The 25,626-nt window shown below is 34.0% G+C and overlaps 1 pseudogene; it reads left to right on the plus strand.

Moving 5' to 3' along the window:
* The first annotated feature begins 1,244 nt into the window (after nt 1-1,244).
* Nucleotides 1,245-17,671, plus strand: LOC149264249 (ubiquitin-activating enzyme E1 2-like; annotated as a pseudogene).
* The last annotated feature ends 7,955 nt before the right edge of the window (nt 17,672-25,626 follow it).

A 25,626-nucleotide genomic window follows, 5' to 3' on the forward strand; every position in this document is an offset into this window, starting at 1 on the left:
CTGCACGAACGTACACCATTCTCACGATAGGAAATGGGACCAACAAACAAGAGCGGGTAAGAAGATGACACGAATGACGCAGTATGATAAAACCAAGCGCATCGAAGATTATCCACGTAGAAGCCTTTGATAAATTATGCGAAGTACGAGACACGGTCCACCATGTAAGACACACTGCCTAGGATTTGCGCGTACCAGCAATTCTATGGGCTTATAGGACCATGTGCAAAACCATGACCGGGCGAGCACTTCTGACGTTGAAGTATGAAGCAGATGTTGTAATCCCTATGGAGCAGGCAAAGCCTAGTCCATGCATGACAGCACCCGTAGATACAACGGTTCGCGAAGCTTGGAAAGAAGAAATCACACAGCCGCAAGAGACAGTACACATGAGACTTAAGGAAGAAATCCAATAAGGAAATCTTAGACTCTGTGAACTTCGAAAAGAAAGGCTACGATTAAGAGAGAAAGGCACTTTGATGGATGCAGAGGTCAAGAAGCTAGAGGATGAGATAAAGGAAGAATTTCTCACTGAGAAAACGAGGATGATAAGGCTAGGTGCATATGATCTTGCTGACAAGTTTGAGAACTATCGCCATGAATTGGTTAGTCTGATTCCTTGGCTTGGATCGCATATTGCTAAGCGTAGTGACCAAGGTAGCGTGTTGCAAATGAGGAAGTGCACAACCATAGGAGGTAGGGATTCTATAAGAACCATGATGGAGGACATAATGGTGCTCTACACGGGTGGTGCGACTGCCTGACTAGCCAAGAAAATGACAGTCTTAGTACTCTAGGCAGTTGGAAGGGAGCATGGGACTATAAACTATCTTGCCCAGGAGCTGCTTGATGTTGGAGATGTGCGCAGAAGCAGACAGTCACAAGGTTTGTGACGGTGCACGGGGGACTGCGCTGTCGCACGGGTTGGCCAGAAAGTAACCGTTGAAGTCACTATTCACGATGGGATGATCGAATTGAGGCCAAATGGAGTAGGCGACAGGCATTTAAGACGCGATTTATGGGCAATATTTGGGAAAATATGCCGCCAAGTAAGCATTAATGGACCAGAATTGGGGGGAATGGTCGAATTCGAATTCAAAAGGAACTATAAAATACAAGGGGCTGCCCAGCAAACAACACTTGGTCATTTGAGAATTGAGCAATTGAGAAGAGCACTGAGCATTGAGAGCTGGGTGATAATTGAGCCCCTAAGTTCGCAAGTGATAGAATCTAGCCTAGATATGATGGCATCAACTAAGGATGGTCTGGGAATTGAAGAGGTGACTGTCGACAAGGCCGCGCAGACCCCAATTGCAGAGGATGTTCCAGAAGGTGCCAGGGTTCTGGTAGAGATCCCCAAATCACCGTGTATGCCAAGACCCAAGAAGGATAAGCAGGAAATGGCTCCAGTACGCATGTCCCCAAGGAACCCGCTGCACAGCAAACAATCAATGGAAGAGAAGGGGAAAGTTGTCACGATAGAAATAGATGAGGAGGAAAAAGATTTGCAGGCCCTTATCATCACAGAAGAAGAAGGACAATGTCAAACTGCATGTCACACAGTTGGCTGAGAAAAGGAAAAAGGAAACAACAAAAGCTGAGGTAAGGGTAGTGCGGGAAGCGGCATAGAGAGCCGTCGAGCAAAAGAAGGCCGCAGAAGTAGCAACAACAACACAGGTGGCAGAGGTTGCAACCGCGAAGGCAGACGAGGGCCAAGCAATGTCCTCGCTGGAACAAGAGGCAAAGGAAACAGAAACAACAGAAGGGAGCGCAGACCCAGGGACCGCATCCACACAATTAAAGTGCCCACACATGGCAGAGAGAGCGAGATCGAGGAAGAAGGTCAAGGCCTTGAAGTTGGCCATTGACTCGAACACCCTAATCGAGGGTGATATCCATGACATCAGCGAGACAATGTGCGATGTCACCAATGAGGCTCTTCAGGATTTTATGTAGGAGCACCAAACTATGTTGGGGGCCCTCAGGGCGCAGTTGCAGGAGTTACAGGTGCGTCCCCCTCAGGTGGGTACCCTTTCCACCCACCTCGTAGCAGGATCCTCAGCAGTAAAGAAAATGTGCATGGATGGAAAACACAATAGTGTTGCTGGAAGGGGCCCTAGTAACAACGAATGAGGCCGATAGATTTTCACTTAACATGACGAAAGGCCTTGGCCTTAATTTGGCTACCCTTCTGCGTGATACACTATATTTGCTACAGGATAGAATAACGACAGAACTGTGCCTTAGGGAGAGCCATGCGATCCAAGTTCTCAGCGAACAAAAGATAAACATGGAACAACTCAGTTTGTAGTGCGACGAATTGGTGTCACATAATAAATAGTTGGTGCAGGTGGTAGACGGCGCTTGCCAATGTGTCACGAAGCTGGCCATCCCATTAGATCTACCACTAGAGGTACGGATCCACAGGTTAGCAACAGGAGTCCACGAGGCTAGGGAAGAAACGACCAAGATTCAACTGGAGCTGAATCTTCAAATCATCGAGCTGCGGTTAATGGTGAGGCCCTCCACTCCCTTGGAAGTCAGAGAACAATGCACTAGCGCTATCATAGTTGGATTGGAGGAAATGGGAAGTGCGGTGCGAGACTGCACTAGCATGCTAGTAGATGCACTTGAGGTCCTCACCACTCTGCAGGAGGACCCCAACCTCTAGCGCTTGGAGACAGAAGCGCAAGAACTCCAGTGGCAATACGACAGTGTCTGAGGAACTGAAAAAATAGTAGTCCTCACCCAGAGGCTTGCGAGGATGCAGCAAGCCAAAGCACTGAAGGTGCAGGTGGATGCGGCGTGACACAAGGAGGCAGTTCTCAAAGTGCGCATTCAGTCGTGGATCAACGAGGCTTTCACTATCACAGCAAACAACGAAGGAAAGCTCGAGAACATACAGGGGATGCACACATTAATGCAGAGAAGCACCCCAGAATCAAAGGTCTTGGAACAGAGGATGCATCAGATACAACAAGCAGCAGCTCAGTGAGTTGTGGATCTCAGCATAGTTCGAGAGCAGCTGGAGGGACTCTGTGCCAAGATCGTCATGCCGACCGAGTGACTCGAGGACAAGTCACGATGTTTGTGTTGGAGGCATGTTGGGCATGGAATCCCCCTAAGGCATGTTTTGGGGCTCAAAGCCCAAGTTTGGACCCAACATTGTTGTAAAGACTCCGCGAATTGCGGGTGTAGAGCACGAAATGTATGATAGAGTCACAGGGTTGTCAACCCTAATCTTATAATGTAATTTTGACCTACCCATGGTCCATAAACCATGGGATTGTATAAATAGAGCGAGGCTCTAAGTGCAAAAGATAACCAACCAGCGAAGTAATAGATGGAAAAGTAGAAGCAAAGAGCAAGAGTCTAAGTGTCTAAGTGTATCTTGGGTCGTAGAGTAGGAGAAGGCTTTGTAGCTGAGCGCATAGAGGCCTAGTAGTCCACAGCTAAGTGCACAGACCCCTATAGCTGAGTGCGAGGGTGGAGTCAAGTCTGTAACCGAAGGAAGATAATAATAAAGAGAAGTTTTATCTTAATTCGTGCATTTGTTCTTGGGTTATTACCTGTTTGATATAAATTGCAATTATACTATTTATTTATTGTGCACACTTGTATGAATGATTTATATTGCTAAGTATAACTTAACGCATACAAAAAGGCTAAGTTAATTAACTAACAATGGAATACTAGTAAGGACTTGATTAATAATAGCATTCGGGCCCCGAGTAGGGCTGCACGAAGGCAGCATATCGAGCTGCGAGGTACGGGTAAGTGCACATAGCGACGTACGCGTAAGGACGAACCGCAGACCACTTGGACTCATCAGACATCTCCAAGGTGCGGAAACCTGGTTCTAGCACCCTCCCATACTACTTCGGGTGAGACCTCAGTACGCGCTCCATAGACTATTACCGAAAGGGCTAGGAGTACCTGGATTTGTTTGGCTAAATCAACTTTGAACCTGGGTCAGGCCCCAACAAGCCAACAACAAGAAATTCATTCAATTTGTAAATGAGAAGCCACTCAGTGAGTTGAGGGCTATAGATGTGGTGGATAGAGTTTCTGCGATCATAAAGGTCTCCAAAGTAGTTTAGAAGAAGAAGGCCATAACCAAAGCTGAAGAATGCCTAGACATGGTGTTGAAGGATGTGGCTACCTTTAACTTTGAGTATGAGGAGAGATTCAGAGAAGGGTTAAAACCATTTGTATTTTGTGGGAGTATTGATTCCTTGGGAACAATAAAATCAGATTCTAGTTGAGGCCAAGAGCAAGGTGGATTCATCTCATGAGAAGACTTCCACCCTTAAAGGTAAAAATGTGGTTAATTATCTAAGAATGTATTTTTAACTATTAGGATCAATGAAGACCTTGTTATTCCCTAGGTTGAACTATACAGGGCTCACAAATCTCAATATTGCATATCGGCAATTCTTTCACGCTCCTCTACTAGCTCCAGCATTGTGGCAAAGATGCAAACAATTCATCAATCCTCCAGTGTTCCAGATCATTGACCCAACGATGTCGCCTCCTGCACTTGCCGATCATGATTAAATAAACTATTGATTGTGTCAATCATAACACTTTGATATTTTGTTTTATGTAAATATTTTGTTTTCAGAGACTCTATGCTAGTTAGTTAGGATTCGGCTAGTACAGTCGTGTCGCTAAAGCATGCTGATATTTTTGTTATGATGATTCATTGCCAAATCAAGAAAGAATATTTTGTAAGGGTTTCCCTCCCTAAGGCCCTATAAAAATAGTTTATGATAAAAAACCAAGGGTTCGGAATTTTATTTTCAAGAGGGAAGCTTCGTAGGTTGTAAATGAAATGTATGCCTTGTTGAATATTAATGAAATTTTTTGGCGATTTCGGCTCATATGAATGTGTAGTATGTATTCTCACTTGTGTTTGTTTCTAATGCTAATCTAATATGCTTATGACTGATAAGAATTATTATCCTTAAAAATGCATTCCATGTATCTTAAAACATCATTTGAATGTTTCTCTCGTCCACTTCATGTTGAACTTCGATGCACTGGATTCTTAATTTAGTCCATGTGCATTGGTTTCCTTTCCTTCTTGATTCTTCTCCCCAATATACAACAAATGACTGATAAAACTGCATGCTCATTTAATGGGTTGTCGGAGTTAGACATTAACGCTTCTATGAGTATTACTTTGCATCCAAATTTATATTTCTCCTCTTAAATAAAGTTATGAATCAATTTCATCTTAAATGTGTTAAACATTGAGTGTAAGAGAAAGTCTTAGCAAATCCTGCAAGCACTCATCAAGATGTCCTAGGCACTAGTCTCTTCACAACCCAGGGTTATCTCTAGGAGCTACATTATACTAGAAATGGTTATTGTGTTGTTATGTCATCTCACCCTACCCAATTCTGCTTGGATGTTATGCCCAAAGCATACCAATTACCTAATAACACCTTTGATGCAATGAGTACCAAAGGGAAGAAATTATGTGGTCAACGACATATGTCTAGATTCATTGTAACTACTTTTCTTTTTAGTTTATAAATTAGAGGCATGGTTCATCACTATATAGTTTGTGCTTTGAGTGTTCGATTGTAGCATTTAGCTTTCTATTTTTATTAATAGAAAATTGTTGACATTTTTTTGAGCATTTAGATTTGCATGCTTAATGTTTCAATTACAAGTATATCTTGAGGTGCATTTTTTTATCATTTAAAATCGATTTAGGAAAGGTAAAAAGAAGGGTAACAATATTTTTGTGTTATGGGTGTTTCCTAGCCCAATATGGAAGATATTTTGTAAGGTAAACATAAAAAAATTGACTTGATTAAATAAAAATAAAATTAATATTTACTATTGGTGGTTTTTGAGCTCTAAGTTTTGAAAACTCATGTTTTTCCCATGGCATTTGTCAATGGTATGAATTGTGGTGAGGTATATTTAAAGGATTATGGAAATCCACTATGGAATGCAAGAGTACCAGCTTAGATCCGTCTTAACTCTGAATTTGATATCCATCAACACTTGGTAGATGTGGATATAAGATGCACCTAGGCTGGTTATATAAAATATCATATTTATAATATTTCTATTTTTGTGTAAATCTGGATCTCTCATTTTGTCTTTTTTATAGAAGTTATTATATTAGGCATGCATATAAAATCTTATTTGTTTTCATTAATTTGTTTATATATATATGACTAGCATATGATATTATTATTATTATTTTATCATAGGTACTATATGTTTTTTGAAGTTCACATTTAAGAATAACCAAGTACATGACATCTCTATCATAGTACCTCAACATTCTCAATGCAATCATCAATATGTATTTGTAGGTTAAAGTTCTCTATTATAGAAATTTTGATTAGGAGTTTTAGTTTTAGGAAAACTTCTAGGGTGAAAAATTTGCTCAATTTCACCAGGTTTTGAAATATTGTTTGTTTGTTTTCCACGGAAATAATAGACCTTTAGGATATTCCTATCATGGTCTTGAAAAACCTGCCTTCATCTTGCTAGGATCGGATCCCCTTTAGATGGATGATTGCCATGGCAATTTTTTCCATGTTCGGTATATATTATATTCTTTTCACAATTAGCATCAGATATTGTTATGTTGCAGTTGGTGCAACAGGGGGCTTTTGTAGAGGGGCGATATCCCCCGCATGGGGTTCAAGGTGACACAATGGATATATATATATATATATATATATGGCAGACCTAAGGAGGGTGGGTGGACCTACCTATGGTTTTGTACATGGTTTTTGTGCATGGTTTTGGGCATAATGGTTTTTCCCAAGGCATTTTGTACATCCAGCCAAGGGAACAACAATTATGTTCTAATACAAGGTTAATGGATTGGGGGTTTATGAATTCTTTGATAGGTATATAATATATTGTAACATTGAAAAGAATATAATGAAAAATCAATCTATTGCAATTGAAAATTTATCCATGTTCGGTATATATTATATTCTTTGCACAATTAGCATCAGACATTGTTATGTTGCACTTGGTGCAAAAGGGGGGTTTGTAGAGGGGCGATATCCCCCGCATGGGGTTCAAAGTGACACAATGGATATATATCTAGATATATATATATATATATATATATATATATATATATATATGGTAGACCTAAGGATGGTGGGTGGACCTACCTATGGTTTTGTACATGGTTTTTGTGCATGGTTTTTGTGCATGGTTTTTCCCAAGGTATTTTGTACATCCAGCCAAGGGAACAACAATTATGTTCTAATACAAGGTTAATGGATTAGGGGTTTATGAATTCTTCGATAGGTATATAATATATTGTAACATTGAAAAGAATATAATGAAAAATCAATCTAATTTTCCTGTTTTTGAGTGTATATTTTTTTTGTTCTCGCCATTGTCTATTTTATGTTTTTTTAAGAATTTGTTTTAGGTAATTTCTATATAGGGTTCACCTTCACTCCACCCTCTTGAGGGAAAATACACAACTATTACACAATTATATACCTTGATTTTTGCCATTTATCATAGTGCCTAAGTTACTAGGTTGCACAGGTATGGCTACAACATTTTTTAAAACAATTATATACCTTAATTATTATTTTTATTAGAATGCCTAAATTACCAAGTTGCATAAACATGAGTACAACATTTTTGACACAAAGACTAGTGGTATGTCAAGAGTAATCTCAAATTTTTATATATATGAAAAAATCATAACTTACCTTTATGTAAATAAAGAGTGATTTGTTTTATTTTCAAATGACAAATTCCTCATTCAAATTAATTTCCATTCATTCATTTATAATTTAATATTAAAAATAATTAAAAAACAATAATCGTTATCATTTTCATTCATATACTGAGTCTTAAACTTACTACACTCAATCTAGATAGAACATATCACATCTAAGTATTATTTATATCAACAATGTTAAGTATTATGGATATGTTTGAATTGGATATCATTTCCTCGTAATTTCAATTTTAAACCAAATACATTCACTCAATTTATGTGAATATAGCGTTAATGGTAGATAATATGTTATATTTTATTTAAAAAATGCTAAATTATATAAATAATATATCAGTTGAGAATTGATAGTGTGAAATATTCATAGAATTTGTTAAAATTTTTATAATTTCATTTGTAAGATAAAATTTATCATTTTTTTTTATGATTTCTTTTAATTTTAAATATTAAAATTTCAAACCAACTTCACTTCAAAAATCTAAGATGATAAAGGTATATCACTAAATTTCTATGATTGTATTTATGGCTTCACCCTATCATGACATATTAAATTCAATTGGAGTGACTGATATAGTAGCATGTTGGTTCATGTAATTAATATGGGATGAGTCTTAAGGTAGATTTTTTTGAATAAATAAAATATATATATTCAAAATTTTACAGTTAGGTATATTTAATTTAAATAGATATGTTATGTATAGTTTTGAGAATTAGTTTAATTGGTTGAGTTTTTTCATTTTTTAATAAAAGGTTACTAAATTTATATAATTTTTTACAAAAATATAATATTATTGTTATATCTTCTATAAATTGAAATTAAATTATAATTCAAAGAGAAATTTATTTGGCATAAGTCAAGTAACAAAATTCATAAATTGCAATTCAATTGGCGTTCATCATATTAAAAAAAATAAGATTACTCATACTTATTATGTGCCTTATAAGATTTTATCATAGTGATCATGCACCTAGATATACTTCACAAATCCAGAATTAAACAAGAAAATGATTAATACCAAGAAAACGAAGAATTCAACTAGATAACTTATATGGGCATTCCTTCGCTTTTAATGATTCTCAAAGGGGATGAAAATGGACGAATTTGCATTAATAATATGTGTCCCTATGCATTTCCCCTGTATTCACATGATGGGAGTTAATTCTTCTTACAAGCTGCATTTGATAATGTAGAGTTAAGCATGTGAAAGCACCATAAACAAGGCAAGGCTAGAGTCTTCATTGATTATTGAGTTTAATGTAAAGGTTGAAAGGATAAGTAAAAAATTGTAAGGTAGCAATTTATATTTATGGGCTTGTAATTTCTGGCTTATTTTTTTAGCTTTTTTATAAATAGAATTAAAGAGAAATGGTAGGTTGTGCGTATAGGATATAAATTTTATGGCTAAAAAATTTATGACGATTTAAAAAAAAAAATGTATTTGGTATATAAAGATTAAATTAACCATGCTTATTTCTATTGTTGAACTAATTAATGATTTGGTGCAAATTATGTATAGCTACTATTTATGTAATTTCAAAAATTTAAAATATGTTAAATTATTTCTACAAAATTTTCAAATAACTTGGTTAAACCCATTATTTTGAAGAAGAATAATCAATTTTAACATTTAATGTGATCAATTAAACTTAAAAATAATATTATAAATAATAAAATAATACTATAGAGTTTTATTATTTACTGTTCTCAATTGAAGTTTCAAATAATAAAAGAAATAGCAAAACCAATCCATGGTATGACAAAGATTGTAAAAGTGCAAGGAGAGCAATTAAGGAAGCTGTTGATGAATCTCTTAAAATGGACAAGATAAAAATATACAAAGCCCTAACTAAAAGGAAAAAGAGGCAGTACATCCGTCAAAGACAGGAGAATCTCTTACACCTCTCTAAGGTAGCTCCTAAGAAATTTTGGAGGCAGATTCTAACTAGGAAGACTAAGGATAATAATAAAATTGCTCTTCACGATTGGAATTCCTATCTTAAAAAGCTTTATGAGTCTCCAAATGTCATGGATAATTTGGAAACCCTTCTCACAACGAAAGAAGTTTTCTCTTTAGAAGACATTAAGTTTGGGGTTAATCGCCTTGCTAATGGGAAAGCTAAGGACATTGAAGGTTACCAAGCGGAAATCTTAAAAATTGGAGGTCCTGTCCTCATCCCCCACATCCACAAGCTTTTCAATCAAGCAGTCAAGCAAGGGTTCCCTAAACCTTGGACTGAGAACCTCATTATCCCTATTTTTAAAAGTGGGGATACAAATAACCCCTCTAATTATAGAACAATTATGATCAGCCCTCTCTTAGCCAAGTTATATGGTAGTATTTTGGAAAAGAAGTTAAGCATATGGCTTGAAAGTGAAGGTAAGCGGGCTAAAGGCCAAGCAGGTTTCATAAGGCATCACTCAACAATAGACCACCTTGTTACGCTTAGGATCATTGCGGAGGAATGTCGTAATGAGAAATCCAATTTATTTTGTTGCTTTGTGGACTTTAGAAAGGCTTTTGATACGGTTCCTAGATACAACCTTTGGAATAGATTAGAAGAGCTAAAGGTTCCTCTCGAGTTGAGAGCTGCCGCTATAAGGTTATACGAGAATGTAATTGCCAAGCTAAAGAGCAATGAAGGGTGGTCAAAAGATATTAAGTGTAACATCGGAGTTAAACAAGGTTGCCCCCTCTCCCCTACCCTATTTGGCATTTACATCGATAAGCTCGAAGGCTATTTAGAGGAAGCAGGATGTGATGGCACGATCTTAGCTGGGATAGTCGTCATCCTTCTTCTTTATGCTGACGATATTGTTCTTTTGGCAAGGTGCCCATCTAATCTTAATAAGCAACTCAGGCTTCTTAAGGATTTCTGCTCTACCATGGGTATGACTGTTAACACTGACAAAACAAAAGTTATGATTATCAAATCCAAGAAGGACACTTATGCTAATTTTATGTATGACAATAATAACTTGGAGGAAGTGTATTCTTACAAGTACCTAGGAATTGATATTCATCACAAGCTCAACTGGAACCATAGCATTGAGAAAAGGATTAATGGGGGGTGGAAAGCTTACTTTGGTCTTGAAAATAATTGTAAAATAGCAAACCTTGTAATGTGGGATAAAAAGAAGTTCCTCTTTGAAACTTTAGTCACTCCTATTATCTTATATGGCTGTGAGGTTTGGGGTTGCAGCATCTCCAGAGAATCATGGAGAAAGATTGAGCAAATCTAGAAGCGTTTTATAACTTATAACTTGAAAATTAAAAGTAATACACCCTATCCTATTCTCCTTATAGAAGCAGGTCTTTCCCCTATTGAGAGCGTAGCTATGCTTAGGTTTTTGTTGTACAAGCACAAAATCAGTAACATAGACGATCATAGACTTCCTAAGCTAGCTTTAAATTCTAGCCAAAACCACCTAAGGCTCAATCGAGGGTGGCATAAAGACACAAGGGCCTGGTTAAACTATTGGGAGATCAACGAAAATGATGCATTGCAAAACATAAATAACATTAAAGATATTGTTACTTCTAAGTTCAAAGAAAAAATGTGGTGTGAGAAAGACTTAGCGGCTAAAAGAAAATAAAGTTATTATAAGAAAGTCATCAACCCCACCCTAGAAGATCAAAAGTATCTCTCTATTTTAACTAGCTCAAAGAAGAAAATTAATATAGCAAAGATTAGAACGAATTCTCATGAGCTCCATAGTGAAACAAGGCGTTGGGCAGTTTCTAAAACGCCATGGACAGAAAGGATTTGCCATATATGTGAGAATAGGAACATCGAGGATGAAAACCACTTCCTCTTAGAGTGCCCTGCGTATAACCACATTAGATCTCAGTTTCACAATCTTTGCTACAATACTGACCTTCCTAGCCTTTTACAATGTCAAAATTATAGTGAGCTCGGGAGGCTTCTCTCCAAGCTTTTTGAGCATAGGAATAAAATCTTAAATCAAAATAGATAATTTGTTTCTTTAGGTCCGATAGACCATTATTTGGTCTCAGTGGACGTTAATCATCATCATCATCAATATTAATGTAAATAATTCAAGTTTATTTTATATAAATTATTTTGAGAAAGCTTTAAGATGTTGGAACAAACTTCTTCTTGTATTAAGAATTAGAATTCTAATCAAATACTACATTAATTAGAATTTTTTTTATTAGGAAATTTAGATTTAATTTTAAATTATTAAAGTGAAATTAAAATTAATTAATTTTTTTATATTATTAAATATTTATACTTAATTTCTATTCAAATAATAATGTGATTTTTATATTAAATTTTAATACAAAATTAAATTAAAGTGTAAAATATTCTTTTTTCAAAAGTATAATATTTAAATTCAAACTCATTGAGCGCAAAAATATGAGTGCAAAAATTTAAATTCCATGCTCATTATATTGTAAAGTGTTAAAAGAATTATAATTGTGAATTTTGAAATTATTTTGGAATTTAATAAAAAATATATCAAATAGTTCATTTAACTTATAGTTAATTTTGTTAATATGAGCCTAAAAATTTAAATTCTATAATTATAATTGTAAATTTTGAAATTACTTTGGAACTTAATTAACAAAAATTATATCAAATAGTTAACCTAACTTATAGTTAATTTTGTTTTTAATTAAACTTATAATTTTATGTATCTTAAAAAATTATTAAAAATATTACTAAAATTTATAATTTAATAATTAAATTAAATTCAACTAAACTCATAATTCTGCATCCTAAATATTTCAATATAATTAAGTTTAGTTAAATTAATAATTTTACATGCTTCAATAAAATCTTATTATTATTATTATAAAATCAAAACCGAGGCATGCATTCTTAATCTGACAAAAGAGTTAGAATCGTGGGTTAGAATCGTTACCAACTGCAAAAATATCATTCATAGAAACAACATTTTAGCTTGCAATGGATGTTCATTTTTCTTAACATTTTAAATTTATTGGAAGAAGTTTTGAAAATAAACTAAAGCTTGCAACAGACCTTATGGTAGATCCAACAATTTCCTAGGACACCAAGCAAGCTATGCCAGAACATAAATTGGAACAAAAGCAACTAGATATGCCACTTAGTCAATAGGATCAGCTCAAAAAAAAAATTATACGAGTGCTATGTCCTCATCTTATAATACATAAAGCATATATATGTTTAGGAGACCGTTCTAGCATTATTAAACATGACCATATTTTTATATTTATTTTTTTCATTTTTATGTAGATATGTTGATCTTAGACTTATTGGCATAAAAATAAAAATATTTCACTAGCAGTGAAATTTGTATAGATTTATTTTAATTCCTGATATATTAAATGTAGAGGAATTAAATTTCTCAATATGCAGATTTTTTTTGAGTGTAACATTCCAATAAAAGTTTGTAATTAGATTTGATTTTTCTGAACTTTTAGTACATCTAAATTTAAGATGGATCTATGTTGATTTTGAGAAAAACACTAATAAAATATATTAACTATGAGATTTTTTTCACGTATTTTATACAATACATACAGATTTGACCTTAAAATATTTTATTTATGATTCACATTCTTCACATTAAAATGTTCAGCCATGTTTTTTAACAAGTAGAAAGCATATATTTATAGGATTCTTTATATTTATATATATTTATATGGGACATTGTGTATATTTATGTTGATATTTGGTAGTTTATTCAGCGCTGTAACAATGGTCATCAGGGTTTTCTAGACTTAGGTGGGACACTACGTATGAAGGTTCAATTCATTTTTCTGTGCACCTATTTTTAGGTTGACTATATTTCTAGTCTCAACTAGGATACATGTGCAAAATTGTATGGTATGGATACTCATCCTCAACTTACTATAATGCTTCAACTATGGCAATTATATGTGCATCAGAAGGCCCGTTGTTGTGCAATGTTATTTAATGGTGCGCACATCTATTAGGTTATTAACTAGCAATTGCACCAATGTTGCAAAGGAAACACCATAAGGCATAAATTGGAGAAGAATCGTGACATATAAAAATCTATTATGCAGGTGCATACTTTGCCATTAATTCGTCCTCTTGGATCTGACAACCCAGATCACTGCAGATTATATGGGAGCTCTAGAGGTGATATCAACCTCTTTCCAATTTGCAAACTACTAGACCACTGTATTAGCCTCTCTTCATCATATGTTTGGTTGATTGATAAGCCATAAAAATCAAATGTTGAAGACAGAAACTTGCAAACATAAAATCCATAAGAATATTGATTCCCAAAATATTTGTATCCTATGTTTCTGAGCAAATACATTTTATAAGATTTTACTTAAGATCAGATCTGATTAGTTTTGAGAAAGTCATCTTTAACTAAGAAATAATATAAACTGAAAATGCATAGTGCTCAAGATTAACCATACCTTTATTATCCTACAACTAACTATTAAGACTATCTATAAATTATTTCCAGATGTGGCACATCACCTCTTCACTGTTTTAGCAAAAATGACCCCACTTTCTCAACAAAGGGTGGGAATCTATGTTCAAAAGAAACTTGGGACAACCATTTGTCCTAAGAAGGAAGCTGGATTTGGTTCCCAACAAGATATGTCATAGTCTGTTGCTAACAAGTGGTGCAGGTGCATAGGTCTAGTAGTGTGTCTTCCTCCAACAACTGTTGAAAATCCATAATTTTGTCAGGTGGGCAGGAAAGGTGAACTTCCTCTTTCACAATAGGAGGTTCATAGGGCTTGAGATGATTAAAATTAACCACATTGTGGAGGCAAAGATGGCAAGGAAAATCTAAATGACATGCATTCACAACAACCTGCTTCAGAATAGTACAGGGACCATAGTAGATGGGCTTGAGTTTATGATGTCACTTCCCCTTAAAACATATTTTGTCTAAATAAAATTAGACTCAGTCACCTATGTAAAATTGTACAGACAATTGATGTCTATTATGGAGTTATTTGTAGCAAGGTGAGGGAGTTTGAAGAGCATCAAATACTTGGGAATGGATGTGATCCAATTTCTAAACAAAGGAGGATGTCATGTGCTTCTTCTTGCACTAGTGATGGGAGACAACTAGAGGAAGAGAGTTGGGAAGCTTGTATGGGGCCAACCATTGGTAACCATAACAACCTGATTATATCTGTGTTGTAGGACATGAAAATAAGAATTGCACTGTTTATTTTTGGTGTAGTGAACACAAAGGGCTTGTAATAGGCAACAATTTATTACTTAGGTCTGAACATTTGGTTTTTTTCTTGGAGTGATTTATAGCAAGCCTAGGGGGTGTGAACATCATCAAATACTTGGGAATGGATGCAAGCCAATTTCTAAACAAAGGATGCCTTGTGTTGCTTCTTGTGTTGGTGATGGGAGATAACTAGAGGAAGAGAGATGGGTAGCATGTAACAGCCAACCACTGGTAACCATAACAACCTGATTATAAATGTGCTTTATGACATGGAAAGAAGAATCCCACTATTTATTTTTGGTGTAGAAACACATAGGGCTTGTACCAAACTGCAATTTATTACTTTGATCTACCCATTTATTCATTTGCAAATGAAAGGCAGTAGCGAAATGAAGCTGGCAACCCAATAACTATTGAAATATCTTCTAAAAGGTGTTATAATCATGTGAGAGTAAACCTTTGCATACAAGTCTTCAGGGAAGGATTTCATTGTTGATATTGTTTTACATGCCTGATTGTCCCAATTCTCTCTTTCCTCCATTGTTTCTTGAAGAGAGTGAATGGACCAACTTCAATTACTAGTAGTAGTCTTCTCCTAGTTTGTTGTTTATGTATTGTTATCAGAAATCATATAAATTATTTTTTTCCTTGCATCAATTTTTTTTGTAAATGTATTCAAACATTTTGCAAGTGGTTCCCATCAAGTGTTGAATCCCATGGAAGCTATGTTTGGTGGAATCATTAGGCAGGAGGTTGTAAAATCTTGTTATGAAAAATTTCATCAATTTTGCAAGTTTTATTTCTTTGGCACCCTACTTACTCTTTTTATGTATTTCTCTTAAATATAAATGGAAGTGTACCCTTTTATATAGGCCAGGAAGGGAAAGGTAGAAGAGCATTCAATTATTTATTGTCTAATATCAATTTCTATATTCCTACTTGTGTCGTTCTTCTATTTCGATTCATTGGAATCTCTTCCTATAGAACCCCTTGGGCTAGAGGATGTGAGACCTTTGAATAGTCGTTATGATGCTCAGATTTCTGTATTTGGAAAAAAGGTGCATAAAAAGTTGGAAGATGCAAAATTATTTGTTGTGGGGGATGGTGCTCTGGGATGTGAGCTTCTAAAGAACTTAGACTCATGGGAGCCAGGGAAAGCAGACTATAATAGATGATGACATTATTGAGAAGAGAAATCTTAGTAGACAATTCCTCTTTCAGGATTGGAATATTGGGCAGGAAATGTCAAGAGTGGCAGCATCAACATCCAATGAAATCAACCCACATTTACAAGTTCAAGCAATGGAGAATCATGTGATCCCAGATACTGAAAATGTCTTTGGTGATTCCTTCTAGAATGGTGAGGTTGATGTTTCTTTGAATGCTCTAGACAATGTCAATGTCAGGCTGTATGTAGATTCAATGTGTGTTTACTTCTAGAATCCATTGCTAGTTAGAACACTGGGAACCAAGTGCAACACCCAAATGGCTATCCCTCACTTTACTGAGAACTATGGAGCATCACGAGATCCCCCTGAAAAGAAGGCACCCATGTGCACACTTCATTCATTTCCACATAATATTCACCACCGTCTCACATGGGAAATGTCTAAATTTGAAGGTTTGTTAGACAAAAATCCAGTTGAGGCAAATGCTTTTATTTTAAAATTAGAAGAATACATAGCAGCAATCAAGTTTGCAGGGGATACTAAGGCCCAAGAACTTCTAGAGTCTATTGTCGATTGTTTGGTTTCACACAAATGTCTAACATTTAAAGATTAAGTCTCTTGGGCTAGAATCAAGTAAGTAATTAAATCCCCTTCCTTTTTCCCTTCCCTTCCCTTTCTATGATTATATACTTTTCATTTCCATCTTGCATTGCAACAAATATTAGCACAATTTACTATTTACAAAAATATCAAATTTCAGTAAATTAGATTTGCAAATCACTAACTCATTTAAGGATTTAGGTTTGAGGATTTATTTTCAAATCGGGTGAAGCAACTTACTTTCAACTTCCCTGAGGATGCAACTACAAGAGAAGGTGCACCATTCTAGTCTTCTCCTAAGCGTTTCCCAAAGCCCCTCCACTTTTCTTCCCATGATCCCAGTCACATGTCCCTGATTCTTACAACCTCCATTTTAAAAGCTAATACATATGGCATTACCATTCCAGATTGGAATTCAAATCCAAATTCAAGCAAATTTGCATAGGTGGTTGATAAAGTTCATATTCCAGTTTTTGAGCCAAAAAAAGGGATGAAGATTGTCACAGATGAGAAAGCTACATATGTGAACCCTTCTTCTACATTGTATGATGATGATGATGATGTTGAACAGATTGACAAATTGATCACCACATTGCAACATGGTGTTCAAAATCTACCTTCAAGCTTTCACATGAGTCCTATTAAGTTTGAAAAGGTATTCTCTAACTTTCCTCATTAATGATCCCTATTATCCTCTACTAATTACACAACTTCTCCTCCCTTAAATAAAATATTTCAATTCAACATTATCCATTGGAAGAAAAATCAGTCTAAAATTTTGGTTATTGCTTCATTGCAATGTAGGATGATGATACAAATTATCACATGGATCTTATCATTGGACTTGCTAATATGCGAGCAAGGAACTATAGCATACCTGAGGTGGATAAGCTCAAGGCCATACTTCTTACTACCTTAAGTGTCATACTTATTATGATTAGTATGCATGAGATAATAAAACCAATATAACCACCATTCACTAGTACAAAATGACTAATTAGTTACTAAAAGAACAACTAAAATTTGCATATAAACGACCATTTTTCAGTCAGTGACCAATCGTAGCTAATTTACAGTATCTTATAACGTGACCAACTTTTAGTCATTTTTAGCTTATTCATTAATTGGTATCCTCAATTTTACCATCTAGTAGTATATTTAGTCATTAATTTGGTCATTAATTTTTCATTGGTTTAGTCATTAATTGTCGCAATTAATGACCAAATATATAATCAAATATATTACTATATGAATCCTCAAGAAAACCAATTAATGGTCAAAGAATATGACCAAAATGTTGGTCTTGTTATAAGATACTGTAAATTAGCTATTAATAGTCATATATGCAAATTTTAGTCATCATTTAAAACCAATTAATGACCAAAGAAATATGAATAAATTTTAGTCATGTTATAAGATGTTGTAAATTAACTACTAATAGTTGTATATATGCAAATTTTAGTTATCATTTAATAATATAAAAAAATTATTTGTAGTAGTCATTTATCCTTTTTTTGTATTTTCATATTCATTATATAAACAGCTGATTTAGTAGTTTCTATTCATGTCATTTATTCATGTTCAACATTAATTAATATAAACTACTAATTTAGTAGTTTTATATTGATTTTATGTGTTTATTATTAATCACCATAAATTAATTAGTATTATTTTGCGACTAAATTTTAAGAAAATGTCATACAATGTGCATGTTTATCTAATATGATAACACAAAGTTACATATGTTAATTACAAGAAGAAATAATATCAAGTGCAAATAAAAATAATTTCAACCATATAAATTTTATTATATAAAATATCAAGTATTACAATATGAGTTTCCAACTTAATATGGGTTGGACTACAATTTACACATGAAATATTGTTTCATCATTTCAAAACATTATCACTATGTTGCCAAAGCATTGCAAGTGAATTCACAAACTCTGAAGGCTTGACCATTAGTCTCTATGAGTGTGTCTTATGCAAGATATTGGCTCTAAGGGTATCACTAGACATATTCTCTTCTCTCTCTGATTTTTCATCTGTCGCTCTAGTGTTATTCTTCTCCTCTTTATTCAATTGTTCTTCTTACCATCAATATTGAGTTCCTCTCCTGAAAATGAAAGAAGATACAATGCAGAGTATAAGACATGAAAGATGATGAATACTTGAATATAAAATAAAGTAGACTATAAAATATGTATATGACATATACCTCAACATTCGATAGTGGCCACTATGTGGCTAGATGACCTGTATAAACAAAGCAAATAAAATGTCACAATAGAAAATCGAATTGGAGGGGGATTCATCATGCATGCTAAGTTTTTTGTGTCTGCACACATCATATTACACACTTCTAGTTGTATCAAAAACAAAGAGTATGCAAAATGACATGTAGTGACATGTGGGGGTTTATTTGAGTCAATAATATGCTTGATTTTTTAACCCATTCCAATCCTACCTCAATGAAATTAAGAGAAACAAGGACACAAGAAGGACTATCAATAAATGAATTTAGATACTTTAGAATGCAACTCAATTGTACCTGAATGTAACGATAAGTTTTTGCAGCTTCCTGGTCACTGATGAGCATCAAATCACACTATGAAAAATTCTTTGCTTTATGATAATTTGGTTGTGCCTACACTAATCCTCTGTAGTAGTCCTTTAACATGCCTATAGATATAATTTTAGAAACAATCCTACTCCTGCAATTTTTCCCTATATGGATCATCTTTGTCCCCCTGTATTGATAGTTATTTTTCAAGGCAAGAGAATAGAACTCTCCAATTGCATCATTGCCTTTCAAAACAATGCTTGAGTATTTCTAGGTGATTGTTGAACCAGTCTCTACTAAGGTCCATGAAATCCTTGATTTGTCTCCATCATAAAAACCTCTTTTCGTGATAAAACTATAAATCCCACATCTACATTCCTCGTCCCTGACATACCAATTCTTTAAAGTGGAATATTTTATCATTTCTCCCTTGGTGAAATAGAGATCCACTACTATGGCATGGGGATGATTGGTGTCATTAAATGGTATAGTTCATCCTTCAATATATGTCACAGAACTCCTCTCATCTACAAAAATAAGAGTCCTCTCAAAATGTCTAGTCTCCATCTCATTCATCCTAAAATAAGTGTCTATGGGTGACAAAGTGTGTTTAGAGATTTAATAGAAGGAGCTATCACTAAAAAAATAAAAATACAATGCATCATAATAGTTATCACCAGGAACGACAACCCTACCAATCTACTTCCTAACTAGATAAAGATACTCCTGAATTACTTCTTATAATGAACAAAAGATAACCTCAACTACCTATAGAGTCTACCTATGCATGGTAGAAATGGAAACACTGTCAAAAACAACATCTACAACAACGTTGATCAATATCTTCTTCTAGTCAAGGGCATGCCCAACTTTTGAAAAGTATCAAGCAGGTCAAGGTCCACCTCATCCAGGCTCCTCTTCTTCTTCTACTCGCTCTGTTTAGGTTCAGAATAATACCAAAGGTCGTCGAAATTGATGGGTGGGTAAAAGTTATCAGACCATTGAGTTCTTCCATTTTTAATCATTGTCTGTAAGAATTGAACCTAAATTGCAAAAGTTATTCAGGTTCCTCCTTTTTAGCTGAAACTAACCTAATATTTGGAGATTCGTAAGGTTTAATGGATCTAAGTATATTCTACTTAAAATATAGTAACATGGTTTAAAATTGTAGGCATTAAGATAAGAATCTAAGGATGAAAGAAAAAAGATTTCATGTTCATGATTACAAGAAATTTTAATTTCATGTAACAAAGTTTGAGGAAGATCTAGCATTTGCATCCTACCATAAAATTTTCTTGCTTCACTTGAGAACTCTTAATTTGGGCATGGTAGAGTCCATCACACAAACAATCAACCACTAAAAAAAAGGTGAAAAGAAAAAATAAAATTTCATGCATTCTGACCCTAGAAAAGTTAGGGAGGAGCGAATTGATCTGTACAATAAGGACATGCAAAATGCTTACTTGTCAATTGTCTTTTGATGAATTGTTCGCCACAATCAAGATATACATTATCATAATCATTAAACCCTTTGTACAATAAGGACATGAAAAATGCTTACTTGTGCATTGTCTTTTGATGAATTGTTGGCCACAATCAAGATCTGCATTATCATAATCATTAAACTCTCAACTCTAGATAAAATTTATGATTTGATCATATAAACCCTCAAAATTATTTACCCATAAGAACAAAAATCCTCTTTAGTAAAAAGGAAGAACATAGTCCAAATTCATACCCATGTACAAATTACCAAAATATCATAATCATTAAACCCTCAACTCTAAATAAAATTTATGCTTTGATCATATAAACCCTCAAAATTATTTACCCATAAGAACAAAAATCCTCTTTAGTAAAAAGGAAGAACATAGTCCAAATTCATACCCATGTACAAATTACCAAAATATCCACACCCAATGACCTTGCCCTTATCATAATCATTAAACCCTCAACTCTAGATAAAATTTATGCTTTGAATTTACCCATAAGAACAAAAATCCTCTTTAGTAAAAAGGAAGAACAGAGTCCAAATTCATACCCATGTACAAATTACCAAAATATCCACGCCCAAAGACATTTCTCTTATCATAATCATTAAACCCTTAACTGTAGATAAAATTTATGCTTTGATCATATAAACCCTCGAAATTGTTTACCCATACAGACAAAAATCCTCTTTAGTAAAAAGAAAGAATAGAGTCCAAATTCATACCCATGTACAAATTACCAAAATATCCATGCCCAGTGACCTTTCCTTTATCATAATCATTAAACCCTCAATTGTAGATAAAATTTATACTTTGATCATATTAACCCTCGAAATTATTTACCCATACAGATAAAAATCCTCTTTAGTAAAAAGAAAGAACAGAGTCCAAATTCATACAGATGTACAAATTACCAAAATATCCACGCCCAGTGACCTTTCCCTTGCTCCATCTAATCATTGATGCTCTCCTAAGGTGTTTCCCATGCAAACTCCATCTAGGGTTCGAATCCCATGAAATATGGATAAAATTTATGCTTTGATCATATAAACCCTCGAAATTATTTACCCATACAGACAAAAATCCTCTTTAGTAAAAAGAAAGAACAGAGTCCAAATTCATACCCATGTAAAAATTACCAAAATATCCACGCCCAATGACCTTTCCCTTATTATAATCATTAAACCCTAAATTGTAGATAAAATTTATACTTTGATCATATTAACCCTCAAAATTATTTACCCATACAGACAAAAATCCTCTTTAGTAAAAAAGAAAGAACAGAGTCAAAATTCATACACATGTACAAATTACCAAAATATCCACGCCTAGTGACCTTTCCCTTGCTCCATCTAATCATTGATGCTCTCCTAAGGTGTTTCCCATGCAAACTCCATCTGGGGTTCAAATCCCATGAAATCTAGATCATGTTGATGGTCTTCCTTCTTCTGGAATTTCCACCCAGATATAGAGAAGGCAGAGAAAAATACAGTGCTACAAAGTGATGTTGTAACCTGTGAATATTTTATTTGAACCTAGCACTAAACTGGAAATGACAAAGAAAAGAAATATTTATAATAGAAATATTTATAATATAAAATAAAATATATATATTACAATTGGGTTAAATGATTTATTTTTAATAAGAATTTATTAATTTTTCGTAAGACGCTAAATTAAAAAGAAGAAGAAGAAGTTAAAAATGATATTGGGATGAGTGTAAACATTTAAATATGACCTCATTTAATAATAAAAAAGTTAAATTAATAAAAATAATAAAATTTAATTTATTATATTTTGATTTTGTTATTAACTTGTGAATAGGCTTTGTTACAATACCATGGACTATTAATACTACAATTGAAAAACATAACTTATTTCACAACCAAAATATTTTACAACAATATGACAAGATTCTTAACAGTGGATATTCACTCCCACATTACGGTAGATATTATTAACTTGTAAAAAATAGCCTTTGTTACAATACCATGGATTATCAATGCCACATGCCCAAAAAACATAAATTATTTCACAAGCAAATATTTTATAACAATATGACAACATTGTTAACCATGGATATTCTAAAAGGGAAAATGTTACAATTTGAAATATATCTAAACCCTCTATCTTCACGACTACTAAAAATATTCCCATAGAAATTAAATTACGGTTTTAATAAAATTAGGCTAAGATGGATCTATGCCAGTTCTTTATATATATATATATATATATATATATATATATATATATATATATATATATATAAAGAATTGACATCGATCCATCTTAGCTAAGGATTCAAGGGATGAGAGCAAGCAAATTGACTAATTATAATAGATTAGATATAGTGCTCATTATTTTATTTTCTTTGACATGATCGATCCAAAATATAGGTTTAATATTTTACAACCAATACCATGGGGCAGTACCATGGCTTATCAATACCACATGCCCAAAAAACATAAATTATTTCACAATAAAAATATTTTATAATGATACCACATGTCCAAAAACATAAATTATTTCACAATCAAATATTTTATAACAATATGACAAGATTGTTAACCATGGATATTCACCCTTACTTTACCATGGATATTAACTTGTAAATCTGCTTTGTTACAATACCATGGCTTATCAATACCGCATGCCAAAAAACCATAACTTATTTCATAGTAAAAATATTTTAATTTAATTTAATTTTACAACAAAAATTTTACAATTTGAGATATATCTAAACCCTCTATCCTCACTACTAATAAAAATATTCCCATAGAAATTAAAATAAGGTTTTAATAAAATTAAGCTAAGATGGATCTATGTCGGTTCTATATATATATATATATATATATATATATATATATATATATATATAGCGAGAGAGAGAGAGAGAGAGAGAGAGAGAGAGAGAGAGAGAGAATCGACATAGATCCATCATAGCTAAGGATCCAAGGGATGAGAGAAAGCAAATTGACTAATTATAATAGATTAAATATAGTGCATGATTTTTTAAAGTTTTTCATTATTTTATTTTCTTTGACATGATTGATCCAAAATATAGGTTTAATATTTTACAACCAATTAAGTTTTTCTAATTTAGATAATTTCTTAAACACAATACAATGTGATCAAATTTAAGAGAGAGTTGGGGAGGGGGTGGAGAGAGGGAGTGAGATGGTGAAAAAGTTGGAGGAGAGAGAGAGAGAGAGAGAGAGATGGGTAGGGGAGAGAGTGAGGTGGGAGAGAGGGAGTGAGAGGAAGGAAGAGAGTGGAGAGAGAGAGAGAGAGAGAGAGAGAGAGAGAGATGGATTTGGAGTGGGAGAGAGAGGGAGGAAAGAACAAAGACATAGAGAGATAGAGGTGGAGAGAGAGAGGAGTGAGAAGGGAGAGATGGAGAGAGAGTGAGGGAGAGAGGAGAGGAGGGAAGAGAAAGAAGAGGAGAGGATAGAGATAGGGAGAGAAGAGTAAGGGAGAGAGATGGAGACATAGAGAAGGAGAAGGACAGTGGGGGGGGAAGATAGTGAGAGAGTTGGATAGAAGAGAGAGACAGAGAGGGAGACTGATTTGGGGGGGAGAGATAGTGGGAGGTGGGAGATAAGGGATAGAGAGGAAGGAAGATAGAGATGAGGAGAGAGAGATGGAATTGGAGGGGGTAGAAGAGGGAGGGAACAAGAAAAACATAGAGGGAGAAAGGTGGAGAGACAGATGGGGTGACAAGGGAGTCATGGAGAGAGAGTGAGAGAGAGAGGAGAGCAGGAGGGAATAGAGAGAAGGATATAGATAGAGAGGGAGAGAGAGTGTGTGTATGTTTGGGGGGTGAGAGAGACAAAGAGAATAACAAAGATCCATATTAACCCTATAACTATCAAGTGTCGCGAGGGATCTAATCTCTCGAGGTGAAAACATTTCTTCAAGTTTTTCACTAGAAAAAAAGTTTGTACTTCGAGAGATTGGACCCCTCTCAACGCTTGATAGATCTGGGGTTAAGATGGATGTAGCTCGGTTAATATGAAATTATAGTTTTATTTGATATTATAGTCTTAAAAAATAAAATTTCCCTTTAAATTAATTTCAAATTAGAACTATATCCAATTAGATTCACTGAATAGATTTTTAAAAAATACATAAAATAATTTTTTTATTAAAAAATATATTTTTAAAATTACAAATTATTAGAGATACATAGTGCAAAGTGTTTAAGGAAGGATAACCTTTCAACCAATCTTTAACAACCTTTCAATCCCCTATCACTTGTAAGTTTAGATTGCTTGACACAATTAAGATGACTAACATAAAAAACTGATTCATATTATTGTAGTACTTGTTAGGTAGTTGTATTTTTGTTCTTATACTAAATTAGTCATTCATGGTAGTCATTTTTAGTTGTATTACTTATTAGCTAGCCACATATTTTAACCCGTGCATTAATTAGTGATTTATGTTAGTCGTTTTTAGTTCGGTCACTTAAGATTTCTCATTCTTTGTATTATTTCAGTTGGAAAAGTTGTGGTGACTAACTTTTTTAGTCACCTAGTCACTAATTGCTCATTTTCTATTAGTGATTGGCTAGATAGGGAAAACTCTTCTTAGACCAAAGTTGCACAATTACATGGGATATTGCTTACAACTATATTTAATGACCTTTTAAAGTCATATGGGAAATCCCTTTTCAACAACAATTGGGATGAACATTAGTGGCATAACATATGAACAATATTTTTTTATTTGAGACAATATCTACTCCAAATACAATATGAATGGACAATGGCCAAATCTAAATTGTTAATTAAATGATTGATAATTTTAAGTCTTATGTATGTAAATTATTTTACAATTGAATATCAAATCTTTTTTTTATTTATTAATAA

Source organism: Pinus tabuliformis, chromosome 6, assembly GCF_031772625.1.
Source record: "Pinus tabuliformis cultivar Carrire ecotype Pingquan chromosome 6, CPIR1, whole genome shotgun sequence".
Classification (NCBI taxonomy): domain Eukaryota; kingdom Viridiplantae; phylum Streptophyta; class Pinopsida; order Pinales; family Pinaceae; genus Pinus; species Pinus tabuliformis.